Below are 17,995 nucleotides of genomic sequence, written 5' to 3'. Positions count from 1 at the left end.
GAGGACAGGAGAGGAGATAGTGAAAGAAAGAATTTTTGAAGAAATGATGGCCAAAGACTTCTCATATTTGATGAAAAACCAAGAAGCTATATAGCCAACAAGCTCAACAAAATTCAAGCAGGATAAAGACAAAATTATCTGTATCTGTTCATGTCATAATGAAACTACTGAAAACCAAAAACTATCCTGAAAGCAGCAAGAGAGATGTGACTCATCATCCACAATCATCAACTAGTTGATAATTAGAAACCATGGATGCCAGAAGATGATGTGATGACATATTCAAAGAGCTGAAAGAAAATGATTATCAATAAGGAATTTTGTATCCAATAAAACTACCCTTCAAAAATAAGCAATTAAGACATACCCAGAAAAACAAATCCAAACAAAACTTTGTTGCCAATGGACCTGCCCTACAAGAAATACTAAAGAGAGTTTTGTAAGCTGAAAGGGCACTAGACAATAAGTCAAATCCATGTGAAGAAGAAGAAGAAGAAGAAGAAGAAGAAGAGAGTTCCAGTAAGCATAGCAACATATATAAATATATAACATGTTATAGATGTATTTTTTTGTCTGCAACTCTTTTCTCTCCTATTTGATATAAAAGAAACTTGCACAAGGCAGTCATTACAAATTCATATTCATGAGCACATAATGTATAATATGTAATTTGTAGGGCAATAACAGCACGAAGAAGGTGGGAAGGAATGACACTACATAGGAGCACAGTTTTTGTTTCTTTTTCTGTACTATTTAAATTAAGGTGATGTTAATCTGAATTAAAATGTTATAAATTAAGATGTTAATTGTAATCCCCAGGACAACCACTAAGAAAATAATTTTACATTAAATAATAAAATAAGAAATAAGGGAATTAAAGTACACTAAAAAATCTATTTAATACAGAAGAATAAAGGGATAGAGAAACTGAAAAATACTAGACATGTATAGAAGAAATAGCAAAGTGGTAGACATAAATTCTCTCAGTATTTTATACTTATTACTATAAGCATAAATATCTTAGTCGTTACATTAAATATATTGTTTAAATACTTTATTTAGTTTAATTAATTAAAATTCCAACTAAAGGTGGGTTTTAGCCAAATGAATAAACATAACGTGACCCAACTATATGGTGTCTACAAGGTATATACTTTAGATTCAAAGTCACAAATAGGAAGTTCCTCAAAAACCTGAAAATAGAACTACCATAAGATCCACTGATTCTACTTCTGGAGATACATCCAAAAAAAAGAAAACTACTAACTCGAAAAGATATCTGCATCCCCATGTTTATAACAGCATTATTTACATTAGCTAAGACATAACAAATGAGGAAATCCTTACCATTTGTGACAACATGGATGGAACTTGAAGGCATTATGCTAAGCAAAATAATTCAGAATAAGAAAGACAAATACTGTATTATTTCACTGTAGAACCTTAAAACAAAAGAAAACAAAACCCCATAAAAGTCACAGGAAAAGGGATCTCATTTGTGTTTACCAGATTCAGGAAGGTGGGGGAGAGGGGATTAGAGGAAGGTGGCCAAAATACAAACTTTGGGTTATACTACCAGAAATGTAATATACAACATAGTGACTATAGCTAACACTGCTCTATGATATATGGGAAAATTAAGAAAGTAGATCCTAAAAGTTCTCTATCCTCGGGTCTTTTTTTTTCTTTTTCTTTTTCTTTTTTACTTACATCTATATGGGATGATGGATATTAACTAAACCTATTGTGGTAATCATTTAACGATATCTGTAAAGCAAACTATTGTGCTCATAACTTAAACTTACACATCACTATATGTCAGGTATTTCTCAATAAAACCAGAGGGGAAAAAAATAGAAAGAGAAGGACACAAATAGATTGATAGTAAAAGGATAGAAAAAGATAGATCATGAAAACCGAAAGCAAAGAAAAAAAAAAAGGTTGGAGCAACTATAATAGTAACAAACAAGATGGATTTCATTACTAGAGAAAAATAAAGACATTTATAAAGATAAAGGATCAATTGATCAAGAAGATATAACAATTAATAAATATACATGCACCTGACAACAGCAATGAAAAATACATAAAGCAGACACATAAAAAATTGAAGGGGAAAATAGATAATTCAAAAGTAATAGTTTGAAACTTAAAATGCCCACATTTAATAAAAGAACAATTAGAATATCAGCAAGAACATAAAAGACTTGAACAACAGTATAAACCAACCTGACCCAAAAGAAATCTATAAAATACGGTTTCCAACAGTAGAATATTCATTCTCCTTGAGTACACATGGGACATTTTCAAAGATCGACCATACACTGGGCCATAAAACAAAATTCAATAAGTTAAAAAGTGACTGAAACCATACAAAATATATTGTGTTACCACAGTGGAATGAAAATACAAGTCAATAACAGAAGAAAACTTGGGAATTTGGAAAATATGTGGAAATTAAACAACATATTTCTAAATAACCAATGTTTCAAGTAAGAAATGACAAGAATTAGAAAATATACTAGGATGAATGAAAACAAAAATTGCAGTATCTGAACCATCTGTGCATCTGCTTCTATTGTCTATATTTTTCTTTCAATTATGAATCATATTTTTTTGCAACTTTGAATGGCTGTTTGCAAGAGCTTCTGTATGAAGAAACGGTAGAGACTTCTGGTGATGTTATCTAATTCCAGAGAGAGTTTTCTTTCTTCTTTTTTTTCTTTTTTTTTGTTTAGTAGATAAAGTGAGAGACCGATTACCTCAATTTAATCAGGAATTAAGCTGATTTGGGGACAGGTTGCAGTTCTAGTAAGACTCAGTTTCTCTCAGTTTTGTTTTGTTTAGAGATTAGCCTTCCTGGCTTTTATTTGAGAGCCTTCCTTTTATGGGTCTCTTTAACCCAGGAATCTTTTGGAAAATTTCTTCTTTCATAAGTTCCTAGCCCATATTTCTTTTGTTATATCACACAAAACTTCAAGATCAAATGCATATCTTGAGGGAAAGACAGGATGTATGCTTGAGATAGACTCCTTCTCTTTGGCATGTCTGTTTTATAATTACTATGAAGAACATGAGGTTTTATTCAATCTTTTAGATACTTTTAATATACCCTAGTTCCTTGGGGCGCCTGTGTGGCTCAGTCGGTTAAGCCTCTGACTTCAGCTCAGGTCATGATCTCACGGTTTGTGATTTTGAGCCCCGCATTGGGCTCTGTGATGACAGCTCAGAGCCTGAAGTCTGCTTCGGATTCTGTGCCTCCTTCTCTGTCTGCCCCTCCCTCACTTGTACTCTCTCTCTGCTTCTCAAAAATAAAATAAATGTAAAAAATTTTTTTTTAAATATATATACCCTAGTTCCTTAGACTCATGCACAACCCTAACTCAGAAAATGCCCCCAGGAGGAATCTGTTTATGCATTTAATACCACTGAAATTTTTATTTTTTATTCCATTGCCATATATCTACCAGAAGTTGTGTGTTGATTTTTATTTTTCCCCACCAACAAAGCCTTTCTGTCTGTAATTGGTCTGATCCTTAGTCTGTGTCCATAATCAACAAAATGTCCTCAAGAAGAAAATTGTTTCCTCTCTTAAAGATTTTAGTTCATCTTGTCCTCTTTGCTTCCACAAACCTCTGATACATATGTATTTTTACTTCTTTTATTTTAGTTTTTATTTGATAAAGAGACAGTGAGAGTTGAGAAAGGGTAGAGAGAGAAAGAGAGAGAGAATCCCAAGGAGGTTCTACACCACCAGTTCAGAGCCCGGTGCAGGGCTCGAACTCATGAAACTGTGAGCTCATGACCTAAGCCAAAACCAAGAGGTTGACACTCAACTGACTGAGCCACCCAGGTGCCCCAAACCTCTGATATCTTTAAAAATATAATTTAAAAAAATTATCTAGAATTTTTTCTAGTTGTTTCAGCAGGAGTATTGGTCTTCCACAATCTATTGAGAAATGAAAGTTGCAGTTATTATATGTTTCAGGAGCAATTGCTTTCCATCTTAAACAAAGTGTTTCAGTAATTAAAAAGGGAGAGAAAGAGACAGAGAGACATATACATCTGGCCAGCTCATTTTAAGACTGGTAAGGATAGCCTTATGAGAAAATGACATTTAACAGAATTGAAAAATAATGGAATGAACCATTCAGTGATCTGGGTAAGGAAACTTCCAGATAGAAGGAATAGCAAGTGTGGGGTCATGAGGTGGGAATGGTCCTAGAACTTTGGAGGAACAGTCAGAGGAGAGTGTGGCTTCAGCAGAGTGAGAAAAGAGAAAAAATGATAAGATATGTATAATTGGATAAGATAATAAGGATAATTAAGTCAGTATTGGATAACACATATAGCCTCATAGATCTGGAATGCTAGAATCCTAAGGCTTTTTGAAATAAACTAATCCAACTTGTCCATTTCATAGATGTGTAATGTAGGAACAAAGAGGAAAATAACGTTTATGTTTTCTTTACCTAAGATTTTTGGGATCTGAGTTGTTACACTTTCACGTAGAATCCCCAACAAAATCACCTGCCCTATTTAGCTTAGTTCATTAAGAGGGTTCCTTTGACTGTTCAGACACAAATTTATCTGGCAATCTAGCTACAAAACATATTTGTTTTTTATACTTTATTTTAGTTTTTAGTAAAATGACCATTTTCAGCAAGAGCAAAACCATATAATGTGCACTTTCAGTGTACAGTCTAATGAGCACTGATAAATATTGCATTCCCTTACAGTGAACAAATTCTTGCCCCCTGCCGTTTTCCTAATAGCTTACATTAGCAGGCCATGATTGCTGGAGTTTCATTGCTCTTCATCAAAGAAATGGCTGAGATCGTCTTTTCCCCACACTCTGCATCCATTACAGAGTCTGAGCTGTAAATATAAACCATTTCTATTACTAATGGCTCCGTCTGTCTCATATTAACTGTCTTCCATTTTAGCAATGCATCTTGAAGTCTTTTTTTACTGAGATAATTGGTTATGCTGTTATGCACTATGCCAGTCCCTAGGATATACTCTTTACATGTTTTAATTCTTCATTTAATTCTCACAACAACTCTATGGGTTACACACTGACATACTAATTTATCAGATAAAGAATGAAAAGTCTTAGAGACTTTGTTTGCTAGAAAATGGCCGTACGGAGATTTTCATCTAATTCTGTCTCTAAATCCCATACCCTTTGTATTCTTCCATGTTGCCTTCTTCCTGTTTAGTTCTTGAGACTTTCTTTTTCTTTGTGGGTCTTGGGACTTCTTTAGAATGGGGAAAAACAACTCTAGAGCATAGCATTCACTCACATTCTGTAATTTTGAGGCATATCATTACTCTATGAGAAATTTTTTTTGTGGAATCCTGACTTGGGTCACTAAACCCAAGGGACTAGGGAGAAATGGGGGTCATTCTTAGAAAGGGATTGATAATGCTATTAAAAATTTAAAAACATATTGCATTGTATTAATTAAAATTTTCTTCAAAATTTTATGATTAAAATTTTTAATTATACAAAAAACATAAAGGATAGGATACTAAGTACCTATATAACCACCAGCTAGACTAAGGTTATTTGCCATATTTATTTTATATATCTATCTATCTATGATTTTTTTTGTGTGTGTATGCTTTTTTTCTGAACCATTGGAATTGGCACAGTTATAATAGAACTTTAGACCTAAATACTCCAATATGTTTCTCTTAAAAGTTTATTTTTCTATGTAAATGCCATAGAAACATTATACAAAAATAGTAATATCACTTAAAAATCACTAATATTATCTAAAATACAGTCCACATTCAAAATTCCAAAATGTCTCTAAGAGCTATTTTTGTTTTCTCTTTTAAACCAAGATAAAATCAAGGTTTTTCCCTTTAGGTTATATCTTCTTAGGCTCATAATTTTAATCTCTACAGTCTTATCTTTTTTGTTATTGTGATTTCTCATGACTTTTTAAAGACATCAGACACCAGAATAGTTTTCTTGTAATATACTCTACATTTGAGATATTTCTGATTGTCTGCTGTAGCAAGGAGCCTTGCCTTTATCATATATCTCTTCCTTGGAAGTTACATCTAAAGGTGGAATAGATTCAAGTTAACTATTTCAGACAAACATCCATTTGAGGTAACAATATCTACTTCATATTGCATCTCATTGCAAACGATGTCAGTTTTTCTCACAGTGTGAGACAGTGAAGTTGATTTCTTTGTTCTGAGGGCAACCATCAGAACTGTTTGAGTATTTTTTTTTCCCTTTGAAATAAAACTTTGTGGCTAATAATTGACAACAACTAATGCTTTTAATATTCATTAATGCTTGCCTGAAATAATTTTAGTGGGAGTTGCAAAGTTAATTTTACTTCACTGTTACAAAGAATGATCTTCAGATTCCAACTTCTGTGGTTCAAAGGAGAATGAACTACCATACTCTTCAAAGATACATAGATAGATATATACAAAAATACATACAAAGCTACAATAGATAGATACATGCGCTTTCTTATCCATCAATTACCAATTTTCCTAGTAAGGACTTGATATAATAGTTACTACAATGGTCACAAATGAATTTATCTTCATTTTATTTCTCTGTTCTTTTTTCCCATCGTCACCTCTAACCACAAGATTTTATTTATTGCATGTGTTAGTCACTTTCAAAGTCTCCCTTTTCCTAACTTAGAAGTGGAATAAAACATTTCTCCAATAACACTTGTTCCTTTTGATTATGTAAGGTATGTAGAAAGCAGGGTCTGGGCACTAGGTGTGCTCATAGATACTGAATAGTCATTGCTCTGGGCTCTCTCAATTAAGAAGTGGAAATTAACAAAACAAAACACTACAGCTATGTTTATCTCTATATAGAGAAAATATCATTAGTTTATATTATAGGCATATATTATATGCCTATTTATTTTAATAGAATCATTAGATGAGAAAAAAATATTTTATTTCAATAAGATATAATTTTAAGTTTTGCTTTCTATGTTTTATCTAAAAACCTGTATTACTCTCTCATCATGCAGATGTTCCCCAATGTATCTTACAATAGCTTTATAATATTAGATCTTATATATAAATCTACACATCCATCTCTAATTAATTTTGTATATAGAGTGAAGTGGGAGTTGAGGTTCATTTTCTTACAGACAAAGTTGTTCTAAAACAGTTTGTTAAAAATATTTTTTTTCTCCTTTGTAGTGCTTTGGCATTAAAAAAAAATCAAATGGCAGAGAGGTTCTATTTTTTTAAAATTGTTTTTAAAGAGTTTCTTTATTTCTGAGAGAGAAAGAGAAAGAGAGTGAGAGTGCAAATGGGAGAGGGGCAGAGAGAGAGAGGGAGAAAGAGAATCCTAAGCAGGTTTTCTGCATTGTAAGCCCAGAGCCTGATGTTGGGCTAGGTCTCATGAACCATGAGATCATGGCCTAAGCCAAATCAAGAGTTGGATGCTAACCAACTGAACCACCCAGGAGCCCCAGAAAGGTTCAATATTTGAGCTCTTTATTTTGTCAGTGATATATTTGTCAAAAATTTTTCCAGTATAAAATTGTCTTGATTACTATAGCATTGTAAGTCTTGAAATCAGGTAATGTAAATCCTCCAACTATGTTCTTTTTCAGATTACTTTGATAGTCTAGGCTCTTTACATTTACATTTGCACATTTGCATTAACATTTTACAGTAAGACTGCTGATTTCCAATAATAATAATAATAATAATAATAATAATAATAGTAATAATAAAATAAAGCCTGAGGGGATTTTGGTTAAAGTTGCTCTGAATCTATAAATCATTTTGGGGTGTATGACATTTTAACAATACTGAGTTATCTAATATGTGAAACAGCCATATCTACTTCTAGACATACTTCATTTTACTGTGCTGTTTCTTGCTACACTTTTTAGATATTACATTTTTTACAAATTGAAAGTTTGTAGCAACCCCGTGTCCAGCAAGTCTATTGACAACATTTTTCCAGCATTTGCTCACTTCATGTCTCTGTGTCACATTTTGGTAATTTTCACAGTATTTGGAGGTTTTTTTTATTATTATTTTATTTATTACAGTGATCTGTAATCAATGATACCAACTCACTGAAAGCTCAGATGATGGTTAGCAGTTTTTAGCAATAAAGTATTTTTAAATTATGTTGCACACATTTTTTAAAGACATAATACTTTTGCACACTTAATAGACTACTTTTTAATATTAACATCACTTTTATATGACTAGGAAAACAAAAAAAATCATCTGGCTTACTTTATTGCAGTATTTGCTTTATTAAGGTAGTCTGGACCTGAACCCACAATATATCTGAGATATGCTTGTATCTACATCTTCCTTTACATCTCTCAGGGATTTTTTGTCATTTCCCTTGCAGAAGTGTTCCATGTCTTTTTGTGAAATTTCTTTCTAATTCTTTTATTATTTCTTGGCTTTTGTAATAGCACATTTTTAAACCATACATATTACATATGATTGCCTATTTTTCTTATGCTGTACTTTTTAATCGATGTAACTAATTTGTTTTATAACTAGAAGTTTGTAACTCTTAATCTCCTTTATTTCACCCTTCCACCCCTACCTACCTCCCTTCTGACAACCAATTCATTCTGTGTATTGAAGTCTAGATTTTAGTTTGTTTGCTGGTTCATTTGTTTCATTTTCTTGGATTCAACATATGAGTGAAATCACATGGTACTTGCCTTTCTCTGTTTGACTTATTTCACTTGGCATAATATTCTCTAGATCCATGCATAATTGTCACACATGGCAAAGTCTCATTCTTTTTTATGGCTGAGTAATATCCCATTGTGTATATATATCACATTTTTATTCATTTTTCTATCAATGGGCATATCAGTTGCTTCCATATCTTGGCCGTTTTAAATTGTGCTGCAATAAACATAGTGGTGCATATACCTTTTTGAATTAGTGTAAATAGCACCTTTTACATTGTAGTTTGTCATAATTTGTAACTTGTGCATAAAAATGCATTGAATCTTGAATTTAAACTTAGATGCTGTAAACTTGGTAAATTCAGGTGCTGGCTAGTTCTAGTTATTTGTAAATTGCTTAGGATTTTGTGCATAAACAGTGAAGTCATAGATCAGTGATGGGATCTTAACTTCTTTGCTTCCAAACTGATGCTTTATTTCTTTATCTTGTTTTATTTAATTCATTGACTGTCACCTCTAATAGTAATGAATTGAAATAATGAGGGGGGCAGGGATTCTTTGTTAATAATCTTAGGAGAAAACTGTATGACACTATCTGCAAGGACTGTTGTGCCTACATTAATGAGGGATATTAGAGAATAAGTTTTTAAATGTCTTTTTTTGGTCAGGATTTGATATCTGCATAATTCTGGCTCATGAATGAAATCCGTTGTAAAATATGAGATTGAGGTCATTTCTTCTTAAATGTTTGAAAAAATACACCAGTTATATCAGATGGACCTGAAATTTCCCTTTTGCAATGGTTTTATTAGTTTTACTTTTTGAGAAACTTGTACCTACTATTTGTTGAAAAATGTATTGGTATAAAATTCTTTATGACTTGCTTAGTATCTAAAGGGTTTTCATTCTGATATTAGTATACTCTATTCCATTTTTTTTTTTTTACCAATCTGGGGATTTATCAATTTTCTTGATCTTTTTGTAGATTTATATTTTCATATATTGAATATTTTATTGATTTCTAGTATTACATTTCTCCTGAGAATCTTAATTAATCGATTATAGATTTTTAATTTCTAATAAAAGCATTTAATGATGTTTTTCCACCAACACCACTTTAAATGAATCCCTCAAGTTTTGATATATTGTATTTTCATTATTATTCAATTGAAAATCTCTTCCAGTTCGCTTGAGACTTATTCCATATTGTTTGTTGTTGTTGTTGTTGTTGCTTTGTTTTGTTTTATTTTTAAAGTTTATTTGAGAGAGAAAGAGAGTGAACATGAGTTGGGGAGGGACAGAGAGAGAGAGGGAGAGACAGAATCCCAAGTAGGATCCACACTGTTGGCACAGATCCTGATGTGGGCTTCATCTCATGGACCGTGAGATCATCACCTGAGCTGAAATCAAGAATCAGCTGCTCAACTGACTAAGCCACCCAGACACCCCTTGTGTTTTTGTTTGTTTGTTTGTTTGTTTGCTTGCTTGCTTTGAGAGAGAAAGGGTGTGTGCAAGTGAGGGTAGGGATGGAAGGAGAGAGAGAATCTTAAGCAGGCTCCATTCTCACCCAACATAGGACTGGATTCCACAACCTAGGATCATGACCTGATCTGAAATCAAGAGTAGGACACTACACTGACTGAGCCACCCAGGCTCCACTACTCCATAGTTCTTATATTTAGAAATGTGTTGCTTAATTTCCAAATATTTTTTTTTATTTTTCTACATATTCTCTTGATTTTCATTTTTAATGTAGTTCTGTTTTCAACCTTAGGACATACTCCCCATGAATTTATTTTTACAGCTTTAATGAAGTGTAATTGAATTCAATAAACTATAGATATTGAAAGTAAGCAATTTCATACGATTTTGACATAGGTATACACCTGTGAAGCCACCCATAAAATTAGGAAAATGAATTTATTTATCACCTTCAAAACTTTCCTCATAATTCCTTGCAATAAATTATTCCTACCCTTCTCTGTTCTTAACCCCTAACTCCAAATCGTTAATAATCCAAGATAAACACTGACCTACTGTTACCATAGATTAGTTTATATTCTTAAAAAAAATTACATAAAGTCTAATAGAGTATATGCATTTTTTAATCATCTTCTTTGGTGAAGTATTTGCTCAATTGTTTTGACCATATTTTATTGGTTGTTTATTTTCTTTTTTTTTTTTTCAACGTTTATTTATTTTTGGGACAGAGAGAGACAGAGCATGAACGGGGAAGGGGCAGAGAGAGAGAGGGAGACACAGAATCGGAAACAGGCTCCAGGCTCTGAGCCATCAGCCTAGAGCCCGACGTGGGGCTCGAACTCCCGGACCGCGAGATCGTGACCTGGCTGAAGTCGGACGCTCAACCGACTGCGCCACCCAGGCGCCCCTGGTTGTTTATTTTCTTATTGAATTGGAGAATTCTTTTTATATTCTGGATATTACTCCTTTATCAGATATATAATGCAAACATTTTCTCTTAATCTTTCTCTCTTAACAGTGTCTTTCAAGAAACAACATTGTTTATATTTAATTTTATAAAATCCAATTAATCAATTTCTTGTTTTATGGATTGTGCTTTGGTTTTATATTTGGGATATATTTTCCTAACCTAAAGTCATAAATTTTCTCCTATATTTTTATATTCTATAATATTGTATCATCATATTAACATATTATAGAATTTTATTCTTTTAGGTTTTACATGATCAATTATACTATGTTTATTTTTTGAGTTGATTTCTGTATGTGGTATAAAGTATGGATCAAAGTTAATGTATTTGCATATGGATATCCAATTGTCGTGGCATAATTTGTTGAAAAGACTATGCTTTCTCTCATGGTAAGGAAAGAAAGTATATCAGATTGATTTGGATGACAGATATAGATGTATTTGTAGATGTAGATATGGATAAATTGATGATATATAGACAGACGTTTATTTCTGGATTCTGTTCTGTTCTATTCATCTATCTTGACACCAAACATATGTTGCCTTGATCACTGTAAGTTTAAAATAAGTCTTGGGGCACCTGAGTGGCTCATGGTTAACTGCATGACTCTTGGTTTCAGCTAAGGTCATGATCTCATGGTTTGTGAGATCGAGCCCTGCATCAGGTTCCATGGAGACTGCTTACAATTCTCTTTCTCCCTCTTTCTCTACCCGTTCCCCACTAATGTGTGCTCCCTACCCCTCTCTCTCTCAAAAATAAATATATAAACTTTTGGGGCACCTGGATGGCTCAGTTGGTTAAGTATTCGAGTTTGGCTCAAGTCATGATCTCACAGTTCATGAGTTAGAGCCCCGCATCGGGCTGTGTGCTGAAAGGTCATAGCATGGAGCCTGCTTCAGATCTGTGTCTCCCTCTCTCTGCTCCTCCTCAACTCGCACTCTGTCTGTATGTCTCTCAAAAATAAATAAAACATTAAATATATATATATGTAAACTTTAAAACTAAATAAACAAATAAATAAAATGTTTTGAAATTTGACAGTGATAGTTCTTCAACTCTTCCTCTGCAAAGTTGTTTTAGATATTAAAGGTCTTATGTTATTATATAAGATTTTTAAAAGCAGATTTTGACATCTAAAACATTACTTGGAACTACATTATGTTCTCCCTTGAATGCATTTTGTAGTCTTCAGTGTACAAATCCTATACATTTTTTGTCAGGTCTATCCCTAAATGTTTTCTATTTTTGATGCTTTGATAATAGCATTTTTAAAAATTTCAAACACACACACACACACACACATATATATATATATATATATATATATATATATATATATATTGTTCATTGGTAGTATAGAGAAACAGTGTTGGTTTTTTTTTTTTTTTTTTTTTTTTTTTTGGATATTGATTGTAAGATCCTACAACCTTGGTAAACTAACTTACTGCATCTTATAGCATTTTTGTAGATTCTATTGGAGTTCTCCATACATAAAATTCTAGTTGTAAATAATAGGAATTTTGCTTTTTTCTTTCTAATATGCTGTGTACTATTAATTTTTGTTTCTTTATTTCACTGTCTAAATCATTACTTCACCAAAGTAAAATGTTGAAAAGAAATGATGAGAAAACACTTCCATGTGTTGTTCTTGATGTGAAGGATAAAATAAGTCTTTCACAGTTAAATATCATGTTATCTTTAGGATTTTTAGATAACCCTTACTAATTTGAAGATACTCTCTTGTACTTCTAGTGTGCAACGTTTTTCTGCAGAGTGGATGCTAAGTTGTGTCACATGATTTATCCACATCATTTGAGACAGCCATATTGTTTTTCATTATTTTTTAATATTGTGAATTTTGTTTTCAATATTCAAGTATTATCATTTTGCATACCCTTAGATTCATGTTGCTAATATTTTGCCTGGAAATTTGCATCTATGTTCATGAGACATATTGGTTTGCAGTTTTCTTTTCTGATTCTTTTTTTTTTTTTTCTGGTTTTGGTATCAGCATAATGTTGATCTTATAGAATGAGTGGAGGTCTCCAATTTTCAGGAAGAGTTTAAAGCTTTCTTTTTGTATAGGCTTTATTAAGGTATATATTATATTATACTCATTTCAAAAAATAATTTAGCAAATTGGATGTTTTGGGGCATATTAAGTAGCACTGGAGTTACCGGATTTGGGAAGTTTTGATAGATTTCTTCTGTGATTCCATTTGGTATTCATACTTTTTTCTAATTTCATAACTTCTTTGACTTTACTGTGCAATTTTTTAACCTTAAACTCTTTATATATGCCAGAGTTTAATTTGGTAAAGCATATTTTCCTGAAACTTTATCAATTTTATCTAGGTGTTAAAATCAATTTGCATAATAACATAGTCTTTTAATTTGTTTTGTTTCAATGCCATTTCTCTTTCATCATGTCTTGAAAAAGTATTTATGTCTATGACTTTTTATTGAGTAGTTAACTTAGCTTTATTTTTGACTTTTCTTATTTATTTTAAAGTTTATTTTGAGATAGAGACAACAAGCTGGGGAGGTGCAGAAAGAGGGGGTGAGAAAGAATCCCAAGCAGGTTCTGGTCCTGCCATGGGGCTCAATCTCATTAACTGTGAGATCATGACCCTGAGCCAAAATCAAGGGCCAGATGCTTAATTGACTGAGTCACGTAGGCACCCCTATTTTTGACTTTTAAAAGAATAAACTTCCGGGGCACCTGGGTGGCTCAGTCGGTTGGTTAAGCATCTGACTTCAGCCCAGGTCATGATCTCACAGTTTGTGAGTTTGAGCCCTGCGTCAGGCTCTGTGCTAACAGCTCAGAGTCTGGAGCCTGCTTCAGATTCTGTGTGTCCTTCTGTCTCTGCCCCTATCCCACTCATGCTCTCTCTGTCTCTCAAAAATAAGTAAATGTTTAAAAAATTAAAAAATATTCAATATTGTTATAAAACTATTCTTTAAAAAATAAATAAAAGAATAAGCTTTTTAAACTTATTTTATATCATTTACTTATATTTATTAGTTATTGATTTCTGCATTTATTTTTGTTTACTCTTATTTCTTTTTATTTGCACTTCTTTTTTCAACTTTTTGAAATGGAAACTTAATTTTTTGTCATATTTAAAAAAATAATATTTATATTTTAAGGCTCTACATTTTCCTATGATCGCTGCTTCATTTATAGATTCTTATAGAGGGTTTTTTTAATTATAATTAGTTCGAATATATATGTAATATTTTTCTGTACTTTTTGATAGATGAATTATTTATCAGAGAATTTTAAAATTTCTAAGCAAAATGTTGTTTATAAAATTTTGTAATTCAGGGGCTCCTGGGTGGCTCAGTCGGTTGAGCGTCCTACTTCAGCTCAGGTTACGATCTCGCGGTCCGTGAGTTCGAGCGCCGTGTCAGGCTCTGGGCTGATGGCTTGGAGCCTGGAGCCTGCTTCTGATTCTGTGTCTCCCTCTCTCTCTGCCCCTCCCCCGTTCATGCTCTGTCTCTCTCTGTCTCAAAAATAAAAATAAAAATAAAAATAAATAAACGTTAAAAAAAATAAAAGAAAAATAAAATTTTGTAATTCACTTCTAGTTTTATTATATTGTCATCAGAGAACATTATTCATATTATTCCAATATTATGGGACTACTATGATTTTTAGAGGTACATAATATTTAGTTAGCTTTTAAAATTATATATTCTTCTGCTTTTTAAATTTTTTTTAAATGTTTTATTTATTTTTGAGAGACAGACACAGAGCACAAGTAGGGTAGGTGCAGAGAGAGAGAGGGAGACCCAGAATCCAAGCAGGCTCCAGTCTCTGAGCTGTCAGCACAGAGCCCAACGTGGGGGTTTGAACCCACAAACCGTTGAGTTCATGACCTGTGCCTTGTGGATGCTTAAGTGACTGAGCCACCCAGGCGCCCCAGTTACTTGCATATTCTTGAAAATAAGTTGTACTATATATTGTTGTTTTGTCAAATTCTATACCTTTATGATTATCTCCCTAGCTCTCAATAGAGCCATGTAAATCCATAGTATCTATGGTGTGTAGTTCCTCTACATATTCCTAATTAAATTTCTTATTATTTATTTATTTATTATTTTTGAGAGTTGGGGAGAGGGGCAGAGGGAGAGAAGAAGAGAATCCCAAGCAGGCTTAATACTATGTGGGGCTCAATCTCATGAACCGTGAGATAATGACCTGAACTGAAATCAAGAGCCAGATGCTCTATCTACTGAGCCACCTAAGTGCCCCAGATTTTGTCCTCTTGATTAATCAATTCAAAGAATGAATCTGAGTTTAATTCTGTCCTGAGATTGTCTTCATACATTCTATTTGTTATACTTTTGGTGGTTTATTCTACAACATTTTTTTTAATACTATATCCCAGGTATCATGCCAGAGTCTGGGAAAATAATTATTAAAAAGACCATTATTTTCCCTTCTTTTATGGGATTTTGAGTCATGTGATCCCTTGGCCTTTGTGTATACATGGTAACTTCTTTTTGTCATAAAAATCCGTCAGAATATGAATCTTAAACAAAACTTTTCAGTCTAAAAACAAATGCAATCTCCATGTAAAAGAACCACAGAAAAATACACAGTATTCTCCATTCTTTTTTTTTTTTTTTTGGTGTTTTATTTATTTTTGAGGGTGGGGGGGAGGGCAGAGAGAGTGGGAAACATTGAATCTGAAGCAGGCTCCAGACTCTGAGCTGTCAGTACAGAGCCCATTATGGGGTCAGACTCACAAATGGTGAAATCATGACCTGAGCCAAAGTTGGACGTTTAACGGACTGAGCCACCCAGGTGCCCCAGACAGTATTCTCCATTCTGACCAAACCTCAAGCCTTTTCCCATAGAAAACATATGAGCAGTTTTGAAAAATGTTAATTGTTATACACTGTGGGCACTTTTTTTAAGCTGAGAAATAGTGTTTGAATAGTATTGTAGAAAAACTATAAGGTTAAAAAAAATCCTGAACTCTTTAATATAAAGTCTTTCTACTCATTGTGTCCTAATTTTATGAATGTTATATTGTCCCATTGAAAGCGGACTTTAGTCAGTAACTCTGTGTAGTGGGAGATTCTTAAATATGTCACAAAAGTGGGTATGCCATTTAATTATTAGACTATAAGTCAGGTCATAGTTTACTTTTGAAATATCATTTGATGACATCATGATTTTCTTATTTTATTCTTGAAAGCTTCTAATATCCAATTACATTGAAGAAAAAGTAAATGAGAACATTTCTTTAACCTTCACATAATGTCAGCAACAGCAGATGATCTATATAGACTTACTAGTTTTTTAGGAAATTTGATAATTTCCATAATTAAGACCTATAAGGAAGTATAGATATTGAGCACAATAACTCTGTTTACTTTACTGAAGATAAGTTTCCATTTCAAAGCCTGTTTTGCCTTATGATATTCTGATGATGTTAGAACAGCTCACAATTGCCATTGAAGAGGGAAGAAAATTAGATATCATTGCTAAAGAAGAGCTTTGGAGTTTACATTATGAGAAACATTTAATGGTTTTCTAATATTGTGAATGTTTGTATTTGTGTGCATGTGTTAAGTTATGTTAAAATATCTCTACTTGGAATATATAAAAAAATAATACTACAGGTGGTTAGCCCACAGATTTATCATTGAAGCCTCTTCAGTCTGTGTAAGAGCAGCCATGTAGCATGCCCAGATAATGTGTCTCTAATGATAATTTCCAACTATTATAATTGTTCTCTAAATTTCTGTTTGGTGACAACCTTTGTGAGATAATTACACATCATCAGTGTTCTAATGAACTACGAGACACTTAATGCCTGGACATGAGGCAAAGTAGCTAAGAAACATGTGTCACAGGCAGTTTCGCAGGAACTAACATACAAAAATGTAGGCTTCATTAACAGTGTTCAAAAAGACAGATGAGTCTCCATCCTGCCTAACCCAGTGGTTAATTTATTGACTGACTTTAACAGTGACGTCCCTTTGGAGGATTTTTAATAGTTTCTAAGTTGCTTGCTGAGGTTTTAATAGACATTTGCCTCACTGAGCTCAATAAATATAGAGTGCAGTTTGAAATCTTGCAACCTAAAATGTAAGCAACTGACTGAATGAGGTTAGAAAGGATTTATATTTTGTCTAAATATACTTCTGAGCTGAAGTTCAAGTGTAAAAGATTTCCAAAATATCTACCCACTTTCTTAAAAACTCTCCCCTATTTTATGTTAAGACCTTTGGTGCTATAAAACAGAGAAAAATGTGTCAGGAATAGCAAATAAAAATGACTAAGCAGTTCCTTTCAGTTTGCTCCAAAGTAGATTTTGGAAAGCTTTGTAGGAATTCAGGACTCAGATTGTAGCCATTCAGGTTAATTCAAAGTAAGTGGCAAACATTTCATTTCTCAGGCTCCAATTACTTGGAACCAAAAGCATCATGGTTTATAAGGGCATTGTATTATTCATGTGATGCTACAGCTTATCTATTTGGTCATTTATAAAGAATGTTTTTGGCTGCAATGTTAAAACAACGTGAAAAATAATAATGGCTAATGTGTATTGAATGCTTCCTCTGTTATGGACACTGGCGTTTTCATGAACATAAGCTCACTGATTTCTCTGAGGAATGGTAGAAGGCAGATACAATTATTAACCTCACTTTTTATGAAAACTAAAAGGTACATTTTCTAAGATCATACAGCTAATAAATTTTAAAGTTGGCACTTGAACCTATGTAGATCATCTTTAGGACCAGAGCTCTAAAACATCAAATTACTATGTGAAAACACCTCCTTTTAAGAAAAAATAAGGTGGGGGAGGGAGGGTGTTTTTTTTTTTTTTTTGGTTTTAGTTTCAG

Source organism: Felis catus, chromosome A1 (assembly GCF_018350175.1).
Source record: "Felis catus isolate Fca126 chromosome A1, F.catus_Fca126_mat1.0, whole genome shotgun sequence".
Classification (NCBI taxonomy): domain Eukaryota; kingdom Metazoa; phylum Chordata; class Mammalia; order Carnivora; family Felidae; genus Felis; species Felis catus.
The sequence above is the reverse complement of the archived record's forward strand: the minus strand, read 5'-3'. Positions refer to the sequence as shown.